We start from the raw sequence: 26,476 nt of genomic DNA, 5'->3' as shown, positions 1-26,476 counted from the left end.
TATTCGGTTTCTTGATTCTTACAAGTTTATGGGAACACCACTAGCCTACCTCGCATCAAATCTAAGCTCCACGGACTCTTTTCCAAATCTTAATTCATTCTTTCCAAAAGAGGAAATTCTCACTAAAGAGGAAATTCAGATTAAAGAGAGAATTTAAAGTAAAGAGGAAACTCTAATTAATGAAGAAATTCTAACTGAAGATGAAATTCTAATTATAAAGAAAATTCGAACTAAAGAGGAAATTCTGATTAAAGATGAAATTCTGATTAAAGAAGGAATTCTTACGAGAGAGGAAATTCAAACAAGGAATGAAATTCAAAGTAAAGAGAAAATTCTTACAAGTAAGGGAATTTATCCTTATGATTATATGGATTCATTTATGAGATTTAAAGAAACACAACTTCCATCAAAAGAAAGTTTCTATAATAACCTTTATGAAGAAGAGATAAGTGATAAGGAATATAAACACGCACAAGAAATATGGAAATTATTTAAGATAAAGAACCTTGGAGAATATCATGATTTATATCTAAAAACAGATGTTTTATTGTTAGCTGATGTGTTTGAAGCTTTTAGATCACTCTGTCATAATAAAAATTGTTATGGATTAGATCCTGCCCACTATTTCACAGCTCCTGGTTTAGCTTGGAGTGCAATGTTGAAAATGACAAAACAAGATATAGATTTAATCAGTGATGTGGATATGCTTTTGATGATTGAGAAGTCCAAGAGAGGTGGAATATCACAAGTATGTTCAAAAAGATATGCTAAAGCAAATAATAAATATCTTCCAAATTATGATAGTGAAAAAGATAGTAATTATTTGATGTATTTTGATGCTAATAATTTGTATGGATGGGCAATGTCTCAATCTCTGGTAAATTAGAGTGGGTGGAAGAAAAGGATTATGAAAAGGCTTTGATGAATATTGTTATTTCTTCTCAAGAGGAATTGAATGACGAAGAAGAAGGTTATTATTTTGAAGTTGATTTGAGGTACCCGAGTGATCTTCATAATAAGCATAAAGATCTTCCTTTTGCATGTGAGAAAGAAACTCCAAAGAAAGAATGGTTAAGTGATTATCATAAAAGTTTTAATATTAAAGGTAAATCAACAGAAAAGTTATTAACAACATTCTATGATAAAGAGGGATATGTTTTGCATCAGAGAAGCTTAAAACAGTTTTTGAGAGAAGGATTGAGAGTAGCTAAAATTCATAGAGTTTTAAAATTTAAACAAAGTCCTTGGGTGAAAAAGTATATTCAATTCAATACAGATATGAGAGCAAATACAAAAGTAAAATTTGAAGGGGACTTTTATAAATTAATGAATAATGCTGTATTTGGAAAGACTATGGAAAATGTTAGAAACAGGCAAAACATTAGATTCGCAACATCTTGGAAAGAAGCTTCGAGATTGATAAATAAACCAAGTTTTGAGAGAGAAGAGGTTTTTTCAGAGAACTTTTCTGCAATTCATATGAAAATGGAAAGTATTGTAATGGATAAACCAATTTATATTGGAACAGCAGTTCTTGATTTATCAAAGATATTGATGTATGATTATTTGTATAATGACTTAAAGAAAGAGTATGGTGAAAATGTTTCATTGTTGTATATGGATACTGATAGTTTTATCCTAGATATAAAAACTGATGATGTTTATGAAGATATGAAGAAAAATATTGGCGTATATGATACAAGTAATTTCAGCAAGAAGAGTGAGTTATTTTCCAAAAAGAATGAAAAGGTTATTGGTAAGTTTAAGGATGAGTTGGGTGGAAAAGTAATGAGTGAGTTTATTGGATTGAGAGCAAAGGCATATGCTTATAAGTATGGTGAACAGATTGATAAGAGGTTAAAGGGAATAAAGAAATATGTAATAAAGAAATCAATAACTTTTAGAAATTATTATAATTGTTTGATGAATAAGAAAGCAGAATATAGGAAAATGAATACAATAAGAAGTTATAAACATAACATATATAGTGAAGAAGTAAATAAAAAGGCATTAGGAGCCTTTGATGATAAGAGATTTATTTTAGATAATGGAATAGATTGTGTTCCATATGGATATTGTATGATAGAGTGTATAAAATAGATTATGTTTTAACGATGGGAAGATGGGTTAGGGTTTTTTAAGGGCTACCGCTGCCTTTTTTCACAATATATAAATGGTTAAACCAAGTATTAATCAAACTAAAGAGTGGAGAAAATCTCAGTCTTGGTATATAAATGGAAAACATAATGAATGTGAAAAATATCAAATAAGTCTTATTGAAAAAATAACTAAAACAAAGGTAAATAAAACAAATAAGCGAATTAATTTAAAAACTAGTAAGTTAGAGGATGTAAAGAAAAAAATGAATATCCTTGAATGGACTGAAAACTTTGATGGTTATCAATTGAACAATGAAAAAACAATTTACTATAATCTCAAAATGATATGTGGCTCAGGAGGTGGCCAGATGAGAGCATTAAGAGAAGTTTATCATTTCGTAATGGCACAAAAGGGGTATCTTCAAAAATATAAAGATTCAAATGTTTTGTTTGTCAATATTTTAGATGGGGATTATTGTGCAAAGAAAATTAAACTATTGAAGGAATTTGAGAATGAACAAATCTTTATAGGTTCAATGAGTGAGCTGTTCAACCCCCAGGTGTTCAATTCAATGAGGTTCAACCTCCAAGTTAAAAGGGGAGACAAATAAATATACCTTGGGATAAAAAGGGGATTTATTTTTAGGGAAAAAAATATGAATCGCTGAAAATCCCCCATTCATTTACATGGGGAAAAGTGAGCCAGAATCAGTATTCTTACCCTACTTGCGTTGAAATATAGCAGCGGCTGATTTAATTCCGATAGGACAGCGGTTATAAACAAACAACGCCTTGTGAGTGTTACAACATGTATACTTCTTGGAGTCCTCATCAAGCAACATCTGAGTATAAGCAGATTCCAAATCCAGGCGGCTGAACTACTTTCCACCAGAAAGCGTAGCGAACAAATCATCTGCCTTGGGCAGAGGATAATGGTCCTGCTTGGAATACCTGTTGATTGTTGTTTTGTAATCACCACAAATCCGAACACTACCATCTGACTTTAATACAGGAACAATTGGACATGCCCAATCACCGAACTCAACAGGACTGATAACACCTTCCATCTACAGGCAGTCGAGCTCTGCCTCCATCTTTGGACGCATCATGTGAGGTACAGACCTCGCTTTACAAAAGATTGGCTTAGCACTCTCATCCACAAAGATTTTGGCTTGAACACCTTTAAAGGTGCCGACACCACCTTCAAACAATGAGGGGTATTTTTCAAGAATTGCATTGTTATTAACATCACAAGCCATCAATTTGATCACAGGCCAATCAAGTTTGATGAATTCAAGCCAATTCCACCCAATGTTGGTCCATTTCCCTGAATGAAAACACATTGGAGGTGACACATGAAAAAACACATGAAAACACATTCCCTGGGTAGTTTCCGTGACACATCATTGTTGGTGACCTTCACCTCCGCACTTCCAATCACAGGTATCAGTTCATTGATGGAAGTTCGCAACTTGGTGTTCACCGGTCTGAGTACCGGCCTCGCTGTCTCCTGGCAAAACAACCTATTGAAAGTTTTGGAACTCATGATTGACTGGCTGGCCCCGGTGTCCAGCTTCATCTCCATGGAAATGTCATTCACCCTGACAGCCACCACAATGGGTTTGCTTTTATCTGACATCCTGAGCAAATCATGCTCCTTTGAAGCAGGAGGTATTGCTTCACCACCGTTAACTGGCGTGGCCAAACCAATCGCGCAGTGATTCGTACCATTTTGGGATGTCTGGCGACACATTTTGCATAGATGGCCAAGTTTTCCACAGTCATTACAGGAGCCGTGTTTGAAATGACAGGTGGGGTAAGTTTCTGTCCCCACAACGCCAACACGGTTTACCTGTGGAGAACCCGACGATCCACTGCTCTGCTTTGGCACATTATGGAACGAGGTGATGTGTTGAGCAGATCTGTGAAATTGAGGATAGCTGGGCTTCACAGCTGATGATGATGAGCTCAGTTTGCTCACATCATTGCATGAACTCGGCTGGGAGTCTCGCTCTCCGCCGCTGATAACACGCAGCCCCTCATCCGTAATCATGCAGGAAGATGCGATTGACACAGCTTTAGTCAAATCGAGATCAGGAACAACCAACAATTTCCGGAGGATCGTCTCCTTATTGATGCCAATAACGAAAACATCTCTCAACATTTCATCCAACGTGACACCGAATTCACAATGTTCAGCCAATTTGCGAAGGTCAGCAACAAACTCGGACACCGACTGACCTTCCTTCCTCCCATGAGTGTAGAACCTGTACTGGGACACGATTTTCCTGGGTTTTGGCTTGTAGTGTCTGGCCACAATCTCGATCAGTTCATCGAAAGTTTTGTCCTTCGGTTTATCGGGAGTAACCAGATCCTTCATCAGGGCATATGTTGTTTTGCCACACACCGTGAGCAGAACGGCCTGGCGATGATCAGCATCTTCTGACGCCGCCATCTTGTTACCGATGAAGTATTGTCCCAATCGATCAGCAAAGTCTTCCCAGTCCTCATCCGGCTGGTACTCCACCAGGATCCCCACGGACGCCATAGTGAGCAATGCCGACTTGGCAAAGGACTAAACTCGTCGCCAATTGTAGCGTCTCTGAAGGATTGTGGGGTGAAAGGCCAGACACCACAAAAGTCGAAGGTCCACGTTTATTACCCAGGGAGGTGCACACTGCGCATGCGCGTGGCGGAAGCTTCACAGAACATGACAGTGAACTAACCAAGCCTTGCACAATACTCCCCATAATCCGGGGCTTGGCCCTCGGGTACCCACTGTGATGTTTAACAGAGGAAGGTTAAACCCCAACCAATCGCCTTCCTGAGCATCATCTCACCAGGTTTTGGTTTAGATTGGAGGATATATTACTATTACCTGTCTTTGTTGCTGCAGTTTATTACTTTTGAATAAACTTTAATTAAACGGACTTCAGCTTTTGAAATTATCCACATCCCATGGGGGTTAAAATGGTTAAATATGTGGTTATACGATGTGATGAGTGGTGTGCGAGTGTGAAGTCCACATCCCCTGGGGGTTAAAAGGGTTTAAAATGTGGTTAAATGACATGGGAAGTGGTGTACAAGTGAAATCCACATCCCCTGGGGGTTAAAAGGGTTTAAAATGTGGTAAAATGATGCGAAGAGTGGTGTACGAATGAAATCCACATCCCCTCGTGGATAAAATGATGAAAAATGTGGTTATATGACATATTGAGTGGTGTTTGAGTGAAATCCACGTTCCTTGGTGTTTAAAATGTGGTTATATGACATGATGATTGGTGTGCGAGTGAAATCCACGTCCCCTGGGGGTTAAAATGGTTTAAAATGTGGTTATATGACATAATCAAAGGGCGGAGGAGCTCCTTGTGAGCCAACGGCCATCCATATCTAGTGCCCAACTGTGTCTGCGGACGTCCTCCTGCAGTTGGGTCACTTCTTATTAGGAGGTTAGTGGCAGGATTTGCACTCCAGCCACCGTAAAACCCTTCATTGGGCAAAACGCAAAAACGCAAAAAAATCTGAAAACCCACTCCGTGGGAGTACCTCCTGTGCAGCTTCCCTTCGCAGGGCAGCTCACCGGATGACGGGATTGGGGCAAAGTCTTCGGGACCCCCAATCTTTGATAGGAGGGAAACCACGGGGTAACATCCCTGGGTCAGATTGCGGGAGAGTGTGTTGGAGTGGTGCTGAGGTGTCGTCCACCAGACGGCGGTCTCCTTGGGTTAACCTGAGGCGGTCCCTTCGGGTGGGTGCCTGGAATGTCCTATCCCTAAGAGAGGATGATCACCTGTCTCTGTTATCATCTGAGCTCAAGCGTTTGGACATCGGGATTGCAGCTCTCTCTGAGGTTCGGAGACCGGATTGCGGCGAGATAATGGTGGGTGGTTACACCTACTATTGGTCTGGTCGCTCTGATGGTTACCATACCCAAGGAGTTGCTGTAGCTGTGTCCAATAAGCTGACCCCAATGATAATTGAGGTAACACCGGTCAACGAGCGTATTATGAGATTAAGGATTCGTCACTCCTTAGGTGTCATTTCCCTGGTCTCTGTTTATGCTCCGACTGAGGCGAGTGATCTCACCGTGAAGGATGCATTCTACGCCACACTCGAGTCTGTGGTTGATCAGTGCCCCAGACGAGATACACTTCTAGTCTTGGGGGATTTCAATGCATCGACTGGAACTGATAGGGACGGTTATGAGGTGTGTGTTGGTCCCCATGGGTCAGGAACTATGAACCAGAATAGCACTAAGTTCCTTGACTTTGCAAGAAGTCATGGACTTAGGGTGGCTGGTTCATGGTTTCAGCGCCCACAAGCTCATCGCTGGACTTGGTATTCCAACGCTGGCGGTGTGGCAAAGGAGATTGACCATGTCCTCATTGACGGTCGTTGGAGGATGATCCAGAACTGCAGGGTCTACCGGAGTGCTCAGTTCCTCAATACTGACCACAGGCTTGTTGTAGCTACTCTAAAGCTGCACCTTAAATCCTGGAGAATGGTACCATCCCAGCCTCGGCTGGATGTTGCCAAGCTCAGGGATGAGAGAGTCGCTGAGGAGTTTGCGAACAGGCTGAGTGGACACTTGGGGGGTCTGGGTGCTTTGGGGGGTCCTGAAGAGTTGTGGAGCGCCTTCAAGACCACCGTCCTTGATGTTGCCGGTGGATGCCTTGGAGCTCACCGCAGGGCAAAGAAGAATTTTGTCTCTCAAGGGACACTGGATACCATTGACCAGAGTCGCAGGGCCAGGCTGAATGGCAGAGCTGAGCTGCTCAGGGAGCTGAGGCGTAAAACTGTACGTGCACTGAGGGTGGACAAGGAGGCCTATGTGCGAGGAATCTGTGAGGGGGTAGAGCATCACCTGTGGACAGGTGATTCTCGTCCCGCTTACAGGGGAATTCGCGCATTACGTTCATCCAAGCCCATCCCTCGGAGCACTACAGTTCGAGCAGAGAGTGGTAGGCTCTTGACAGAGGAGTCTGAAGTGAAGGCCCGCTGGGCCGGTTACTTTGAGCGGTTGTACCAGGCTGATCCCCCAACAGTCGAGTTGGACGTCAAGGGTGTTACAATCCCTGTTGCTGACCCTCGAATCAACTGTGGTCCACCTACGCTTGTGGAAACACGGGCTGCGGTGAACCAGTTGAAACGGGGCAAAGCTCCAGGGATCTGTGGCATCCATGCCGAACTTCTCAAGGCTGGTGGAAATGCTGCACTCGTGTCGTTGCATGCAGTTTTGTGCTCTGCCTGGAACACAGGCATCATCCCAACTGACTGGAAGAGGGGCCTTGTTGTCCCTCTCTGGAAAGGGAAGGGTGATCGCCAAGACTGCAACAACTACCGAGGGGTGACGCTGCTCTCAGTGCCGGGCAAGGTCTTTGCTCGGATAATTCTCGATAGGGTTCGCCACCATCTGCTTGAGCACCAGCGTCCAGAGCAGTCAGGCTTTACACCAAAGAGGTCAACGATTGACCGTATCCTTGCACTTCGTGTCCTCACCGAACGCAGACGAGAGTTTCGGCAGGGGCTGCTTGCAGCCTATGTTGATCTCTGTAAAGCGTTCGATTCAGTGAATCGGGATGTCCTCTGGAGGATTCTTGGTCTTCGTGGGGTGCCACCAAAACTGATCGATCTGATGTCTGAACTCTACTCTGGTACTGAGAGTGCTGTGAAGTGTGGTGGTACCATCTCTGACTTATTTCCAGTTGTTACTGGAGTTCGTCAGGGATGTGTACTTGCCCCCACACTTTTCAGCACTTGTATGGACTGGATTCTAGGGAGGATGTCGGAGAGATCAAGTTGCGGTGCGTCATTTGGGAATGTCAAGATCTCGGACCTTGACTTTGCAGATGATGCAGTCATCTTTGCGGAGACTTTAGACATCCTCTTGGGGGCCCTCGAAGTGCTGAATGAGGAGTCGGAGCCGTTGGGATTACGGGTTTCTTGGGTCAAAACTAAGATCCAGGCTTTCGGTGACATCTTGGATGCTGCTGTCCTGTCTGTGTCTGTTTGTGGTGAGGATGTTGAGGTCGTGGAGAGATTCACTTACCTTGGCAGTGATATTCATGTCTCTGCTGGCTGCGAGTCAGAGGTCAATAGACGTCTGGGTCGGGCCTGGGGAGTCATGGATTCACTGGATCATGGGGTGTGGCGCTGCCGGTACCTGTGCGGGAGGACGAAAGTCCGAGTCTTCAGGTCCTTGGTACTTCCAGTCTTGCTCTATGGGTGCGAGACTTGGACTCTGACCAAGGATCTGAGACGGAGACTTAATTCCTTTGGTACCAGGTCTCTTCGGAGAATCATTGGCTATCGCTGGTCGGATTTTGTGTCCAACGAGCGGTTGCTGAGAGAGACTCGGATGAGATTTGTTACCTGCATAGTCCGTGAGCGTCAGTTGCGGCTGTATGGACATGTGGCTCGTTTTCCTGACTCTGATCCTGCTCACCAGATTCTCTCAGCGAGGGAGTCTCATGAGTGGAGGAGGCCAGTGGGTCGACCACGTGCCTCATGGTTGCAACAGGTTGACCATCATCTCAAGGAGATGGGGATGGGCCTGGCATCTGCCTGGGGGATGGCCAGACGGAGGCCCCTGGAGTACCGGCGGAAAGTGGACGCAGCGACGTGCTATTCTGGCAGATGCTCCCATACCTGACCTGACCTGATTGGTGTACGAGTGTGAAATATGTCCCCTGGGGGTTAAAATGGTTTAAAATGTGGTTATATGACATGATGAGTGGTGTACGAGTGTGAAATATGTCCCCTGGGGGTTAAAATGGTTTAAAGTGTGGTTAAATGACATGGTAAGTGGTGTACGAGTGAAATCCACATCCCCTGGGGGGTTAAAAGGGTTTAAAATGTGGTTAAATGATGCAAAGAGTGGTGTACGAATGAAATGCACATCCCCTGGGGGTTAAAAGGGTTTAAAATGTGGTAAAATGATGTGAAGAGTGGTGTACGAATGAAATCCACATCCCCTCGTGGATAAAATGGTGAAAAATGTGGTTATATGACATATTGAGTGGTGTTTGAGTGAAATCCACGTTCCTTGGTGTTTAAAATGTGGTTATATGACATGATGATTGGTGTGCGAGTGAAATCCACGTCCCCTGGGGGTTAAAATGGTTTAAAATGTGATTATATGACATAATGATTGGTGTACGAGTGTGAAGTATGTCCCCTGGGGGTTAAATGGTTTAAAATGTGGTTATATGACATGATGAGTGGTGTACGAGTGTGAAATATGTCCCCTGGGGGTTAAAATGGTTTAAAATGTGGTAAAATGATGCGAAGAGTGGTGTACGAATGAAATCCACATCCCCTCGTGGATAAAATGGTGAAAATGTGGTTATATGACATATTGAGTGGTGTTTGAGTGAAATCCACGTTCCTTGGTGTTTAAAATGTGGTTATATGACATGATGATTGGTGTGCGAGTGAAATCCACGTCCCCTGGGGGTAAAAATGGTTTAAAATGTGGTTTTATGACATGTTGAGTGGTGTTTGAGTGAAATCCACGTCCCCTGGGGGTTAAAAGTGTAAACAATGTGGTCACATGATGTGATGAGTGGTGTGCGAGTGTGAAATCCACGTCCCCTGGGGGTTAAAATGGTTTAAAATGTGGTTATATGACATGATGAGTGGTGTACGAGTGTGAAATATGTCCCCTGAGGGCTAAAATGGTTTAAAATGTGGTTATATGACATGTTGAGTGGTGTACGAGTGTGAAATATGTCCCCTGGGGGCTAAAATGGTTTAAAATGTGGTTATATGACATGATGAGTGGTGTACGAATGTGAAATCCACGTCCCCTGGGGTTAAAATGGTTTAAAATGTGGTTTTATGACATGAGTGGTGTACGAGTGTGAAATATGTCCCCTGGGGGCTAAAATGGTTTAAAATGTGGTTATATGACATGTTGAGTGGTGTACGAGTGTGAAATATGTCCCCTGGGGGCTAAAATGGTTCAAAATGTGGTTATATGACATGTTGAGTGGTGTACGAGTGTGAAATATGTCCCCTGGGGGCTAAAATGGTTTAAAATGTGGTTATATGACATGTTGAGTGGTGTACGAGTGTGAAATCCACGTGCCCTGGAGGTTAAAATGGTTTAAAATGTGGTTTATGACATGTTGAGTGGTGTTTGAGTGAAATCCACGTCCCCTGGGGGTTAAAAGTGTTCACAATGTGGTTACATGATGTGATGAGTGGTGTGCGAGTGTGAAATCCACATCCCCTGGGAGCTAAAATGGTTTAAAATGTGGTTATATGACATGATGATTGGTGTACGAGTGTGAAATCCACCTCCCCTGGGGGTTAAAATGGTTTAAAATGTGGTTTTATGACATGATGAGTGGTGTACGAGTGTGAAATATGTCCCCTGGGGGCTAAAATGGTTCAAAATGTAGTTATATGACATGTTGAGTGGTGTACGAGTGTGAAATATGTCCCCTGGGGGCTAAAATGGTTTAAAATGTGGTTATATGACATGATGATTGGTGTACGAGTGTGAAATCCACGTGCCCTGGGGGTTAAAATGGTTTAAAATGTGGTTTTATGACATGTTGAGTGGTGTTTGAGTGAAATCCACGTCCCCTGGGGGTTAAAAGTGTTCACAATGTGGTTACATGATGTGATGAGTGGTGTGCGAGTGTGAAATCCACATCCCCTGGGAGTTAAAATGGTTTAAAATGTGGTTATATGACATGATGATTGGTGTACGAGTGTGAAATATGTCCCCTGGGGGTTAAAATGGTTTAAAATGTGGTTATATGACATGATGATTGGTGTACGAGTGTGAAATCCACTTCCCCTGGGGGTTAAAATGGTTTAAAATGTGGTTTTATGACATGATGAGTGGTGTACGAGTGTGAAATATGTCCCCTGGGGGCTAAAATGGTTTAAAATGTGGTTATATGACACGATGATTGGTGTACGAGTGTGAAATATGTCCCCTGGGGGTTAAAATGGTTTAAAATGTGGTTTTATGACATGATGATTGGTGTACGAGTGTGAAATCCACATCCTCTGGGGGTTAAAATGGTTTAAAATGTGGTTTTATGACATGATGAGTGGTGTACGAGTGTGAAATATGTCCCCTGGGGGCTGAAATGGTTTAAAATGTGGTTATATGACACGATGATTGGTGTACGAGTGTGAAATATGTCCCCTGGGGGTTAAAATGGTTTAAAATGTGGTTTTATGACATGTTGAGTGGTGTTTGAGTGAAATCCACATCCCCTGGGGGTTAAAAGTGTTCAAAATGTGGTTATATGACGTGATGAGTGGTGTTTGAGTGTGAAATCCACGTCCCCTGGGGGTTAAAAGTGTTAAAAATGTGGTTACATGACGTGATGAGTGGTGTTTGAGTGTGAAATCCACGTCCCCTGGGGGTTAAAAGGGTTTAAAATGTGGTTACATGACGTGACGAGGGTATGTGAATGGAATCCCCGTTTCCTGAGGGTTAAGGGGGATAAAACACTCAGTTTAAACCTGTGGTTATCGGTGGCCGAGTGGTCTGAGCGGGCAATTGCACGGTCAGATTCTGGAGAAGCGGATGTGGTCCGTGTGGGGTTCAATCCCCGCCGTTGCATATGGCTGTGTACATGAGGAACCGTGGGTCTCGGCCTTGCGGATGATTGTCCAGTCGCAACACATAAGCTTACACACTCTCCACGATGAGATTCCCACATTTTTTAACTAATTACTTCTCCATAATTAAATCATTTTAAATCGTTGGTTGTGGTGACGTCACTACTCACCGCCATTAAATGTTATTTCTGGAGAGTATTTAAATTATCTTATTAATCCTTCGGGAATTATCCTTTCGATTAAATAATCCATGGAACATCCGGGAAGGTAAAAATAAAATTAAAATTAATTAAACACCAGTTTCCTTCCAACAACGAACTTCAACGTCAGAAGCCTGAGGCCCATCAAGCACGCGCAACGGTTACCAAGCAACAGTTACCGAGGTACGGTCGATGTGATTTGGATTGAGGGGAATATAAATGTACAACTGCAGAATGGAGTATCTTCTTCCTCTTTCGGCTTGCTCCCGTTAGGGGTCGCCACAGCGGACCAACTGTCTCCATTTCGCTCTATCCTCCACATCTTCCATTGACCCTCCAACCACCCACATGTCCGCCCTCACCGCATCCATGAACCTCTTCTTTGTCCTTCCTCTTCTCCTACCTGGCGGCTCCATCCTCAGCATCCTTCTCCCGATATACTCCACTTCCCTCCTGTGCACATGTCCAAACCATCTCAATCTCGCCTCTCTCAATTTGTCTGCAAACCGTCCTACCTGCGCTGTCCCTCGAATATACTCATTTCTTATCCTGTCCATCCTCGTCACTCCCAACGAGAATCGCAGCATCTTTAACTCTGCCACCTCCAGCTCCGTTTCCTGTCTTTTTGTTAGCGCCACCACCTCCAAACCATACAACATAGCTGGTCTCACTACCGTCTTGTATACTTTCCCCTTCACTCTTGCAGCTACCCTTCTGTCACAAATCACTCCTGCAACTCTTCTCCACCCACTCCATCCTGCCTGCACTCTCTTTTTCACTTCTCTCCCACACTCTCCGTTACTTTGGACAGTTGATCCCAAGTATTTAAACCAATCCACCTTCCCCACCTCAACTCCTTGCAACTGCACCATACCACCACCCTCCCTCTCATTTACGCACATGTACTCCGTCTTACTCCTACTGACTAACATTCCCCTTCTCTCCAGTGCGTACCTCCACCTCTCAAGGCTCGATTCAGCCTGCTCCCTACTCTCCCTACAGATCATGATGTCATCCGCGAACATCATGGTCCATGGAGACTCCAGTCTGATCTCGTCCGTCAACCTGTCCATCACCATTGCAAACAGGAAAGGGCTCAGAGTCGATCCTTGGTGCAATCCCACTTTTACCTTAAACCGGTCCGTCATTCCTACCGCACACCTCACCGCTGTCACACTGTCCTCATACATATCCTGCACGATCCTCACATACTTCTCCACCACTCCCGACTTCCTCATACAATACCACAACTCCTCTCTTGGCACCCTATCATAAGCTTTCTCTAAATCCACAAACACACAATGTAACTCCTTCTGGCCTTCCCTATACTTCTCCATCAACATTCTCAAAGCAAACATCGCATCAGTGGTGCTCTTTCCTGGCATAAACCCATATTGCTGCTCACAGATCGTCACCTCTCCTCTCAACCGAGCTTCCACTACTCTTTCCCACAACTTCATGGTGTGGCTTAACAACTTTATCCCTCTGTAATTTCCACAGCTCTGCACATCACCCTTATTCTTGAAAATCGGAACCAGCACACTTAATCTCCACTCCTCCGGCATCCTCTCACTTTCCAAGACTTTATTAAACAATCTGGTTAACAACCCCACTGCCATCTCTCCTAAACACTTCCATGCCTCCACTGGTATACCATCTGGGCCAACCGCCTTTCCACTTTTCATCTTCTTCATAGCAGTCCTCACTTCATCCTTACTGATCCACCCCACTTCCAGATTCACTATCTCCACCTCTTCCAACCTTCTCTCTCATTTTCTTCATTCATCAGCTCCTCAAAGTACTCCATCCACCTTCTCAACACACTCTCCTCGCTCGTCAGCACATTCCCATTTGCGTCCTTTATCACCCTAACCTGCAGCACATCCTTCCCAGCTCGGTCCCTCTGTCTTGCCAATCGGTATAAATCCTTTTCCCCTTCTTTTGTATCCAACTTCTCATACAGCTCGTCATATGCCTTTTCCTTGGCCTTAGCCACCTCTCTTTTTGCTTTTCGACGCCACTCCTTGTACTCCTGCCGACTTTCTTCATCTCTCTGACTATCCCACTTCTTTTTCGCCAACCCCTTCTTCCTTATACTTTCCTGTACTTCCTCATTCCACCACCAAGTCTCCTTATCTTCCTTCCTCTGTCCAGATGTCACACCAAGTACCTTCCTAGCTATCTCCCTCACAACTTCTGCTGTCGTTGCCCAATCATCCCACCCATCTTTACCACCATCCAACGCCTGTCTCACCTCCTCCCTAAATTTCACGCAACAGTCTTCCTCCTTCAGCTTCCACCATCTGGTCCTTGGTTCAGCCCTCACTCTCTTCCTCAACCTCACCTCTAAAGTCATCCTACAGACCACCAATCGATGCTGTCGAGCTACACTCTCCCCTGCCACAACCTTACAGTCACTAATCTCTTTCAGGTTGCATCTCCTACTTAAGATGTAATCCACCTGTGTGCACTTTCCTCCACTCTTGTATGTCACCCTGTGTTCCTCCTTCTTCTTGAAATTTGTGTTTACCACTGCCATTTCCATTTTTTTTTGCAAACTCTACCACCATTTGCCCTTCCACATTTCTCTTGTTGAGACCGTACCTCCCCATCACCTCCTCATCCTCTTTATTCCCTTCCCCAACATGTCCATTGAAATCTGCTCCAATCACCACTCTTTCATCCTTGGATACACTCTCCACCACTTCATCTAACTCACTCCAGAAATCTTCTTTATATTCCATCTCACACCCCAGATGTGGGGCATATGCACTGATGACATTCATCATCACCCCTTCAATTTCCAACTTCACACTCATCACTCGGTCAGACACCCTCCTCACCTCCAATACCCTCTTGACATGATCTTCCTTCAGGATTATCCCGACACCATTTCTCCTCCCATCCACACCATGGTAGAACAGTTTGAAACCACCTCCAATGCTCCTCGCCTTACTCCCCATCCACTTGGTCTCTTGTACACACAGTATGTCCACCTTTCTTCTCTCCATCATATCAGCCAACTCTCGCCCTTTGCCAGTCATCGTCCCAACATTCAGAGTTCCAACTCTCACCTCCACACTTCTACCCTTCCCCCTCTCCCACTGCCTCCGGACTCGCCTTCCCCGTCTCCTTCTCCTCCTTCGCCCAGCAGTAGCACAATTTCCACTGGTACCCTGCTGACCACCGGTCCCGGTGGCGGTCGTTGGTAACCCGGGCCTCGACCGATCCGGTATGGAAATTCGTTTTGTTGTCCGCATAATGATTTGGCATAGGTTTTTTTACGCCGGATGCCCTTCCTGACGCAACCCTGGTCGCCTCTTACGACACACAGGGATATGGTACACCTATTCTAACCGGGGCATACACCGGGCCCAGTACAACTGGTGCTCATTTCGCCGACCTCGGAAGGATGGCAGGCTGAGTCAACCCCCTGGTGTTTTCGACTTGGTTTATATATATATACATGTACATGTATATATATATATATATATATATATATATAAATATATATATATATATATAAATATATATATATATATATAAATATATATATATATATATACATACATATATATATATATATATATATATATATATATATATATATATATATATATATATATATATATATATATATATATATATATATATATATATATATATATATATATATATATATATATATATATATATATATATATATATATATATATATATATATATATATATACACATTATATATATATACACACATTATATATATACACATATATATATATATACACATTATATATATACACATTATATATATACACATATATATATATATATATATATATATATATGTATATATATATATATATACACATTATATATATACACATATATATATATATATATATATATATATATATATATATATACATATACATACATATATTAATTCAGTGTCCCAACGGGGCTTGAACTCAGGACCTCTTGGGTCCCAAGCCACTGCCCTTACCACTGCGCCAACACCAGGTTCTGGTGCCAACACTTGCGCCAACACTTACCACTGCAGAATGGAGTATCTGAGCAGTTTATTTCTAATCACGATTCGTTTTCACTGAATTGTAAAAGACATCGAAGAAGCACAACCCGCGTGACGTGTCGCCGCCGGGCCGCCATCTTGGTTAGCACAAGTCGAGTCACTGCAAAAGCGGATCTCGTTGTTTTTGAACGAATCTCACACGGAATGCTCTGTGAAAACACCGTTTTGTGCAGCAACACCTACACCGGTCCAATGATGTACGGAAGGGTTGTGGAAACACGTTCCACACGTCGTTTTAAATGTTGCTGAACAGGTGTCGTGTCACTTCACTGTGAAACATCACTTCAGTGTCGCAGCTTTCATCACCGGCATCGTGTCACCACACACGATGGAGCTCATTGGGCTCAAGCGGCTTGCTATTGCTTGCCAGGCGACTGGTTCCGTATCACCCGCTTTGCATGCCGCCAGGGAAGAGGACAAAGCGATTTCGACGTGCTTCGTCACGTTTCACAAAGATGGCCGCCGTAGTCGGACACAAAACAATCCTCCAACCAATGAAATGTTCAGAGACCAAGCTGCACTCCCCTGTGTCCCTTGTTATGCGAACTCATCTGATGTTAACCCTTGTTAACCCCATCTGATGTACAGCATGAGAGCCAAATAGCAGCCTGAATAACCACTTCTGGTACACACCACTCCCTTCCCAAATACACCACACTTCTACTAGCCTCAGACATACCTAACCCCTGGTATACCTACCCTCAGCCACGTGGTACACCCAACCTCTCCCCTAATTCTGTACCCCCCCCCACTTCCCTCCGGAACATACCACCCCCACTCCCTCTCTCTGGTAACACCCAACCCCATTCATGTACACCAACATCCACCCTCTGGTGCACGACCAAGCCCTTCCCCCCATCCTGTACATGACCGCCTCCCTTCCAGAGAAAGTGAGCAAAATCAAGACAATACGTTATTGTGACACAAATGCACTCTGAGATTCTGGAAGCATACAACCAAAACCCAGAATTGAATCCCATTGGAAATCTGTGGAAGGACTTGAAGGCAGCAGCTCACCGGATGACGAGATTGGGGCAAAGCCTTCGGGACCCCAATTATTTGATGATAGGAGGGAAACCACAGGGTAACCTTCCCAGGTCAGATTGCAGTAATGTGTGTCGTGGTGGTGCTGAGATGTCGTCCACCAAATGGCGGTCTCCTTGGGTTAACCTGAGGCGGTCCATTTGGGTGGGTGCCTGGAATGTCCTATCCCTAAGAGAGGATGATCACCTGTCTCCGTTATCGTCTGATCTCAAGCGTTTGAACAACGGTATTGCAGCTCTCTCTGAGGTTCAGAAACCGGATTGCAGCGAGATCATGGTGGGTGGTTACACCTACTGTTGGTCTGGTTGCTCTGATGGTTACCATACTCAAGGAGTTCCTGTAGCTGTGTCCAATAAACTGACTCCAATGATAATTGAGGTAACACCGGTCAACGAGCGTATCATGAGACGAAGGATTTGTCACTCCTTGGGTGTCGTTTCCCTGGTCTCTGTATGTGTTCCAACTGGGGTGAGTGATCTCACCGTGAAGGACGCATTCTGTGCCACGCTCCAATATGTGGTTGCTCAGTGCCCCAGGCGAGATACACTTCTTGTCTTGGGGGATTTTGATGCATCGATGTATCAGATGACATGCAGTAGCATTGTCAGTAACTGTACCCCGATTCCATATTTTGATTGCACAAAAAACAACATCAAATATCTCACTAGATTAGTAAGAGTGTGTGTTATGTCGTCGAGATATTGGAAAACTTGCACATTCAAGTTTCTTTTCTTCTTTTGTGTTATAAAACTCAACTATAAGAAGTAAAGTTGCTGATTTATAATCTGAAATAGGTTAGGACCACGTGAGGGATCGGAGCCAGTCGGATTCGGCATGGCCCCTCCCCCGAGCCTCGGGCTCTATAAAAGACGGAGAAGTCCTCTGTGAGAAAAAGTGTGTTCGGTGTGGGTGTTTTCACGCGGAGTGTTCCTGCTTCTCGACTCCGCCCATGTCTCGCCTCGACGAACCGCCTCCTGCCTGGTTCCGCCGACTGCTCCACCCTCGCCCTCTGGATTCTGCCCTTCTCCACTCAGGCTCCTCCTTCAGAACACTATCTCCACACGTGCGACTGTGGCCACAACAACGCGACTATTGTCGGGTACCACACCACGGAGCATCCCTCCCCCGAAACGCCCAGGTACCGAAAGCTATAACCTCAACTCCTCTCCCTCCCTGGCTGCAAAAGTCCCTTCTCATTGGGGTTTCTTTTTCTGTGTGTGTCTGAGTGTGCTGGCGCCTGTCTGTTAAGTAAGCCTGCAGAAGAACATTGTTGTTGTTACTCTTATTAATCTCGCGTCAAGTCTGCACTGTGTCTGCTTTAGTAAGTTGCTTATATTATTGTCGCACCCCACACCTCTCTCCTCTTTCCCTGCGTTACATACCCAATAAATCTTTGTAGTACCACATGCTTTTCCTCACTTGCTTGTAAATAAATAATTATCTTTAGGAATGTTCCCAGCTCGCCTTTGTTTTTTCTCTCATTGGTCCAGCATGGTTCGAATCCAAGTTTAGCCGGGTCTTTATTCCCAACGATCCGTTCGTTCAAGCCGGTACGTCCTTGGCAGTGTTGCTCGGCATATATATATATATATATATATATATATATATATATATATATATATATATATATATATATATATATATATATATATATATACTCGTAGGGTACCCGTCAAAGATGGGTAATTTCACTGAAATGAAAGTATGTGTTTGATGTGGGTTACTCACAGATTCAGTGGACTCAATTTCGTTATGAGAGGGTGTCTTCAGTCGTCTACTGGAGCACATTTTTAAAAACAACATTCCTCGTTTTGTTGTCTGGGGCATGGACATGCAGCCTGCATCTTGAACCAACTCTTGATGCCGCAACGTAAAACATCCCATGGGAGAAAACAGATGGACGTAGATATAGTCCGATGATTTTGAACGACTGTCCTTGTGCTTTATTTATTGTCATGGCAAAGCAAGATCGTATGGGAAATTGTAGTCGGCGGAACTGGAACGGCAGGTCACTGTCTGATGGTATAAGCAGTATCCTTGGAATTAACGCATGTTTTCCTGCTGACGGTCCATTAATGAGGACTACCTCAATCACATTTGGCCTCATTCGGTAGACTGTGCAGCGGGTGCCATTCGTAATATTGGGTGCGTCCAATGAACGTAGAGCCATGACTGGGCATGCCACTTTCAGCTTCAGTTTGTGTGGCGGTATCGCTGATATTTCGATGGAATTTAGGAATTCCACTGGGAAGTGCATCGCCTCCTCAGGAGTGAGTGTACTATTGATGTAATTGTAGTTTCCGGCATGTTGCCACCTGGAAACCGATAGAAGTAATTAGTAATGAGCGTTTGAATCAATGGATTTTAGTTCTTGGATTATGGGCTAAAATATCCTGTGAAGCAAATAAGATTGATTTTTGCCGGTTTCTGGTTATAAAAATGTTTTGTCTGCTTCAGTCCCTGAAGCTCATTTTCACCCCTGAATTTCACGAAAGATAAGCATCAGTTCACCATAAAAATTACATTAAGCCCCCTTCCAGATAGTAAAGTCAATACCTGCCAATTGTCCGGAGGCTACGATGTGATTTGGCGCCGCAAATTGGCACCAAAATTTGCCGTTTCTGTCTTCTCATTGCTCATTCCATCAATAAAAGAAACACTTTTCCGTCGATAATCACAATTTTCAATGAACGTGGTAGGCGGTTTAACTTTCTTATTCAATGAAAGTGGTAACGGTTTTACTTCATACATACATATATATATATATATATATATATATATATATTTATATTTATATATATATATATATATATATATATATATATATATATATATATATATATATATATATGTAGGGTGAATATACTGGTTCTGGCTCACTTTTCCCTATGTAAATGAATGGAGGATTTTCAGCGATTCCCTTTTTTTTTTCCCTACAAATAAACCCCCTTTTTATCCCAAGGTATATTTATTTGTCTCCCCTTTTAACCTAGGGGCTCTCTATTCAAATAACCCATACAACAAGATAAAGATTTGTTGAAGTAGCAAAGTAGTAATGTGATTTGTTAAAGGTGATTCGAAATAAATATTTGAAACGTCTAAGCCCCGGGACACTCTTTATCAAATAACCGATGTATATTGTTTAGCTCACTCATTGAACCTATAAAGATTTGTTCATTCTCAAATTCCTTCAATAGTTTAATTTTCTTTGCACAATAATCCCCATCTAAAATATTGAAAAACAAAACATTTGAATCTTTATCTTTTTTAAGATACCCCTTTTGTGCCATTACGAAATGATAAACTTCTCTTAATGCTCTTGTTTGACCACCTCCTGAGCCACATATCATTTTGAGATTATAGTAAATTGTTTTTTCATTGTTCAATTGATAACCATCAAAGTTTTCAGTCCATTCAAGGATATTCATTTTTTTCTTTACATCCTCTTACTTACTAGTTTTTAAATTGATTCGCTTATTTGTTTTATTTACCTTTGTTTTAGTTATTTTTTCAATAAGACTTATTTGATATTTTTCACATTCATTATGTTTTCCATTTATATACCAAGACTGAGATTTTCTCCACTCTTTAGTTTGATTAATACTTGGTTTAACCATTTATATATTGCGAAAAAACGCAGCGGTAGCCCTTAAAAAACCCTAACCCATCTTCCCATCGTTAAAACACAATCTATTCTATTCACTCTATCATACAATATCCATATGGAACACAATCTATTCCATTATCTAAAATAAATCTCTTATCATCAAAGGCTCCTAATGCCTTTTTATTTACTTCTTCACTACATATGTTATGTTTATAACTTCTTATTGTATTCATTTTCCTATATTCTTCTTTCTTATTCAAACAATTATAATAATTTCTAAAAGTTATTGATTTCTTTATTACATATTTCTTTATTCCCTTTAACCTCTTATCAATCTGATCACCATACTTATAAGCATATGCCTTTGCTCTCAATCCAATAAACTCACTCATTACTTTTCCACCCAACTCATCCTTAAACTTACCAATAACCTTTTCATTCTTTTTGGAAAATAACTCACTCTTCTTGCTGAAATTACTTGTATCATATACTCCAATATTTTTCTTCATATCTTCATAAACATCATCAGTTTTTATATCTAAGATAAAACTATCAGTGTCCAAATACAACAATGAAACATTTTCACCATACTCTTTCTTTAAGTCATTATACAAATAATCATACATCAATATCTTTGATAAATCAAGAACTGCTGTTCCAATATAAATTGGTTTATCCATTACAATACTTTCCTTTTTCATATGAATTGCAGAAAAGTTCTCTGAAAAAACCTCTTCTCTCTCAAAACTTGGTTTATTTATCAATCTCGAAGCTTCTTTCCAAGATGTTGCGAATCTAATGTTTTGCCTGTTTCTAACATTTTCCATAGTCTTTCCAAATACAGCATTATTCATTAATTTATAAAAGTCCCCTTCAAATTTTACTTTTGTATTTGCTCTCATATCTGTATTGAATTGAATATACTTTTTCACCCAAGGACTTTGTTCAAATTTTAAAACTCTATGAATTTTAGCTACTCTCAATCCTTCTCTCAAAAACTGTTTTGAGCTTCTCTGATGCAAAACATATCCCTCTTTATCATAGAATGTTGTTAATAACGTTTCTGTTGATTTACCTTTAATATTAAAACTTTTATGATAATCATTTAACCATTCTTTCTTTGGGGTTTCTTTCTCACATGCAAAAGGAAGATCTTTATGCTTATTATGAAGATCACTTGGGTACCTCAAATCAACTTCAAAATAATAACCTTCTTCTTCGTCATTCAATTCCTCTTGAGAAGAAATAACAATATTCATGAAAGCCTTTTCATAATCCTTTTCTTCCACCCACTCTAATTTACCATAAGGCAGAGATTGAGACATTGCCCATCCATACAAATTATTAGCATCAAAATACATCAAATAATTACTATCTTTTTCACTATCATAATTTGGAAGATATTTATTATTTGCTTTAGAATATCTTTTTGAACATACTTGTGATATTCCACCTCTCTTGGACTTCTCAATCATCAAAAGCATATCAACATCACTGATTAAATCTATATCTTGTTTTGTCATTTTCAACATTGCACTCCAAGCTAAACCAGGAGCTGTGAAATAGTGGGGAGGATCTAATCCATAACAATTTTTATTATGACAGAGTGATCTAAAAGCTTCAAACACATCAGCTAACAATAAAACATCTGTTTTTAGATATAAATCATGATATTCTCCAAGGTTCTTTATTTTAAATATTTTCCATATTTCTTGTGCGTGTTTATATTCCTTATCACTTATCTCTTCTTCATAAAGGTTATTATAGAAACTTTCTTTTGAAGGAAGTTGTGTTTCTTTAAATCTCATAAATGAATCCATATAATCATAAGGATAAATTCCCTTACTTGTAAGAATTTTCTCTTTACTTTGAATTTCATTCCTTGTTTGAATTTCCTCTCTCGTAAGAATTCCTTCTTTAATCAGAATTTCATCTTTAATCTGAATTTCCTCTTTAGTTAGAATTTCATTCATTGTTCGAATTTTCTGTATAATTAGAATTTCATCTTCAGTAGTGAGAAGAGAAGAACAGCTTTAGTGAGAATTTCCTCTTTTGGAAAGAATGAATTAAGATTTGGAAAAGAGCCCGTGGAGCTTAGATTTGATGCGAGGTAGGCTAGTGGTGTTCCCATAAACTTGTAAGAATCGAGAAACCGAATACGAGTTAAAGGTTTTGTGAATATCATTTTTGTAAATGAAATATACTTTTGACTTGTGTTTGTTATGGCAGAAATATTCCCTGGTGTTTTTGAAAGTTCATTTATAAATAGATGTGTATCATAATTGGCGCTGTTGTGAAGAAAGACTGGAATAAAAGAAGGTAATTTATAATTAAGATTACAACAGGAATGAGCGGGACCTCTATATTTACCAGTAAGATGACAATGATCCCTAACTTTAGACTCCTTAATTTCCCCCTCACAAATATGACAGATATTGTTCTTTCTAAATTCTAATTTTTCTTCTTTGGTTAATTTCATCGGTTCATTGGTTTCTTTCATTAATTTAGTGAGTCTTATACAATCCTTTTCTAATCGTTTTACAAACTCTTGTGAAGCTTTTTTTCCACGATAATGTTCAAGTTTGTTATACTTTTCTCCAACAGATGATTTGATATAATAACAGAAACCACAAGGAATATGTTTTTGATATTTATTTGTATATGATTCTTTTGGATTAGGAGAAGCAGTATTAATCTTTTTAAGGATACACTCAAAATCAGCGTATATCACAAATGGGTGCATGATAGATTTATTATAATCTTCAAAATAAATCTTTTCACCAGGTTTCGGCATTGTAATTACAGCTGATTTATGATTACTACAATATTTTGAATGTTGTTTAATCGTTCTTTTGTATGAAATGAATTAAGACATCGCTTACAAGGATATATTTTGTTTGCTGTTCTGAATACCTGAGAAGAGATTAATCTTGATAAATTATTGATGTATGTGTAATGTGAATTCTTTCCAACACTAAAATATAAAAGATCAATGTGTGTTTCTTCATTTTTATAGTTGTTTGAAATTTTTAATATTTGAACTTTGTTTGTATCCCTTAATCCATATACATTAATAGAAAGATTATTCTTTTTCTCAAATTTAGGAATATCTGTTAGTGGCATTGGTAATTTAAAATCGTTAATGTCCAAGGTATTCTCATATTTCATATATTGTTTTACTCTTTCTGAATTACATTTTGGTGGATGAAAGTGAGCAAGAACAGACCAGAGAAAACATTTATTATCATTGTTCTTAATATTAACAACTGCCTTCTTTAGTTTTATTTCTTTTGGTAATTCAATATAAGAAGAAGCTTTAAGAGGGTTTGATTTTAGAATGTGTATATCTAAAAAGATGATTTTTTAAAATATTAAATCCACTTCCTACCACTGTATTATCAACATCCTCCTCTTGTCTTGATAGTTCTTCATAAACCCCACTATTCAAAAAATCTTGAAATGATGTTATAAAATGAAGATCTGTTCTCATATAAGGAGTATGTTCTTCATATTCATTTTCACTCCCATATAAAACTTTAAAGTTTTCATTTCTTTTAACGTCTTTTTAATAAATTTTTCAACATCAGGTTTCACTATTTCAATTGATTCAGCTATTGATAATGGACCGGGTTCTCCAAATTGAAAAATCCTTATTTTTATATGCCCTTTAAATGCCCCATCAGTGTTTTCAATATAATAGTCTCCCTTTACTTTAAACTCATTTTTCTTGTGTTTTTGTGATTGAAGATGTCTATTATAACTACTCTTCAAAACATCCTTTGAGCAGATATCACAATGTTTTCTTTCCAACTCAAGAGGAGATATTTTATGAAACAGATTAAATGTGTGTTTGTTGGTTAGGAGGTGTTTTCTATAATGTTTATATTTGTGATTACAAACATCGCAGTATGTTGTATTCACTATATTTATATAATAAATCTTTGCTTAAACTAAAATTTTCGTGATGAAAATTTCGTTTATTTTACAGGTGAATCTGTGCTTAAAACCATTTTTTCCTCCAACTTTTTCACTGAATAAATACAATGTTTCAAGACACAAAAGACAAGTTTCAATCAATCTCTTCATTTGTTAAAGATAGAGAAATATGTCAAGGATGTAAAATTGAACAAAGATAAATATAACAACTACTGGATAAAAACTATTATGGTAAATAATATGAGTTCTTCAATTTCCTTCAGTGGAAGGGCTTTTAGTATACCTGGTAGAACATCAATTAAAGTATCTCTAACAAAAGTTTCTCCTCTCCTTCTAGTAATATATTCAAAACTAGAAAAAGCAATGAAACAAGAAAAAGTATCAAAAAACAAAAACGTTATGGATGAAGCTTTAGAAAGAAAAGATAAGACCATCTGTAATATGCAAGGAGAAATTTGTATTTTTTTCAACAACCCTAAAGATGTAAATCCTGATGAAATAAAGGATGTTAATATATCAGGTGAAATGACCTTTCGTTCAATAGTAATTAACGATCATTTTAAAATTACCTTTAATATAAAAAATGTTGTCTTTGAATCTGATAATGAAAAAAAGTATATCAATATCGATGGTAATATTATTAAAAGTATAGATGAATTTCAGTTTAAGTAAAGTTTTACTTTATAAATATGCTAGACTTTCCTGATTCTCCATATGACAAATTTGAGAATTGTCCTGCGTGTGAAAGACGGGGATTAAACACAGAGTCAAAAGCCTATAAACAATGTATATTCTGTGATTATCTTCTCATTAATGATAATAAAAAATATAAAAAGGAAAATAATTCTTTTAGATTTACACCAAAAATGAATTACTTTACAAGATTGATTAGAGAAATGAATGTAAAGTATGAGGGTGATAACACACCTTTCCTTACAAGGGAAGAAACTGAACGTATAAGAGAAATGTTCAAAGGATTGTTGTTATATATTATTCATGGATGTAATTTTCAGGGAAATATCAACACAAGATATTGTATAAATAAAATAATGGATTATCTTGAAATTAAACCTGAACTTAGGATAAAATATAGAGTTTCTAAAAAAGCCAATAATAAATTAAAAAACCTGTTTTCCAAATATATAAATGAATGATTTTTTACCTATTTGGGAAAATAAGATAAAATTTAACAACCATAAAAATCTTCCAAATTCATTAAGATGTCTCATAGTTGGTTCAAGTGGATGTGGAAAAACCTGCTTACTTTTAAAAATGCTCCTCACTCCCAACTTTTTAGATTTTGATAATTTAATAATTTTCACAAAGTCGAGTTTTCAACCAGAGTATCAACTACTCTCACAAGGTTTTAATGCTGGTCTTCAAAAAGAAGATATAATCGGTTTATTTAAACGTCAAAAAAACCTAAATGATTATAACTTTGAAGATATAATTCAACTATTTTGTGATACACAGAGATGTAAAAAGAAATCAAATCCTATAACTTGTATTCTTCGTGATAATACGGATGATATACCGTCAATCGTACTTTCAACTTCCTCGTCGTTCCATCAGAAACAATGCTAATACTTTTATTTTATTCAAGTTAAATTCAATAGATATCAATAATTTTTGGAGAGATAATTGTTCTACATTATGTAGTAAAAAGAAATTTGAGGATTACATGAAGCACACGACTGAAAAATATAAATATATTGTTGTGAAACAAGATGAGATATTAAGGGATATATTTTTTGTTTTATAAACAATTACATATATAAATGACAACTATTATTATAAATCTTGTGGGTAAATCTGCTTCTGGAAAAAACTTTCATAAATCAAGGTTCTTGTGTAGTACAAATGAGAATATTGTAAATTTACTTAAAAAACACCCCGTGATACGCATTGT

General features: G+C 39.9%; 1 long non-coding RNA gene across 1 annotated transcript in view; it reads left to right on the top strand.

Annotated features, from left to right (window-relative positions):
• Positions 1–11,995: 11,995 nt before the first annotated feature.
• Positions 11,996–26,476, top strand: part of LOC147029383 (uncharacterized) — a 102,314-nt gene continuing 87,833 nt past the window's right edge. The window contains exon 1 of the long non-coding RNA XR_015055709.1: positions 11,996–12,070. This is a non-coding gene — a long non-coding RNA (uncharacterized LOC147029383). The remainder of the gene's footprint in view (positions 12,071–26,476) is intronic.

This window comes from Eptatretus burgeri, chromosome 3 (assembly GCF_056783735.1).
Source record: "Eptatretus burgeri isolate ZD-2024b chromosome 3, Ebu_testis_v1, whole genome shotgun sequence".
Taxonomy (NCBI): Eukaryota; Metazoa; Chordata; class Myxini; order Myxiniformes; family Myxinidae; genus Eptatretus; species Eptatretus burgeri.
This window is presented reverse-complemented; position numbering and strand designations above follow the sequence as displayed.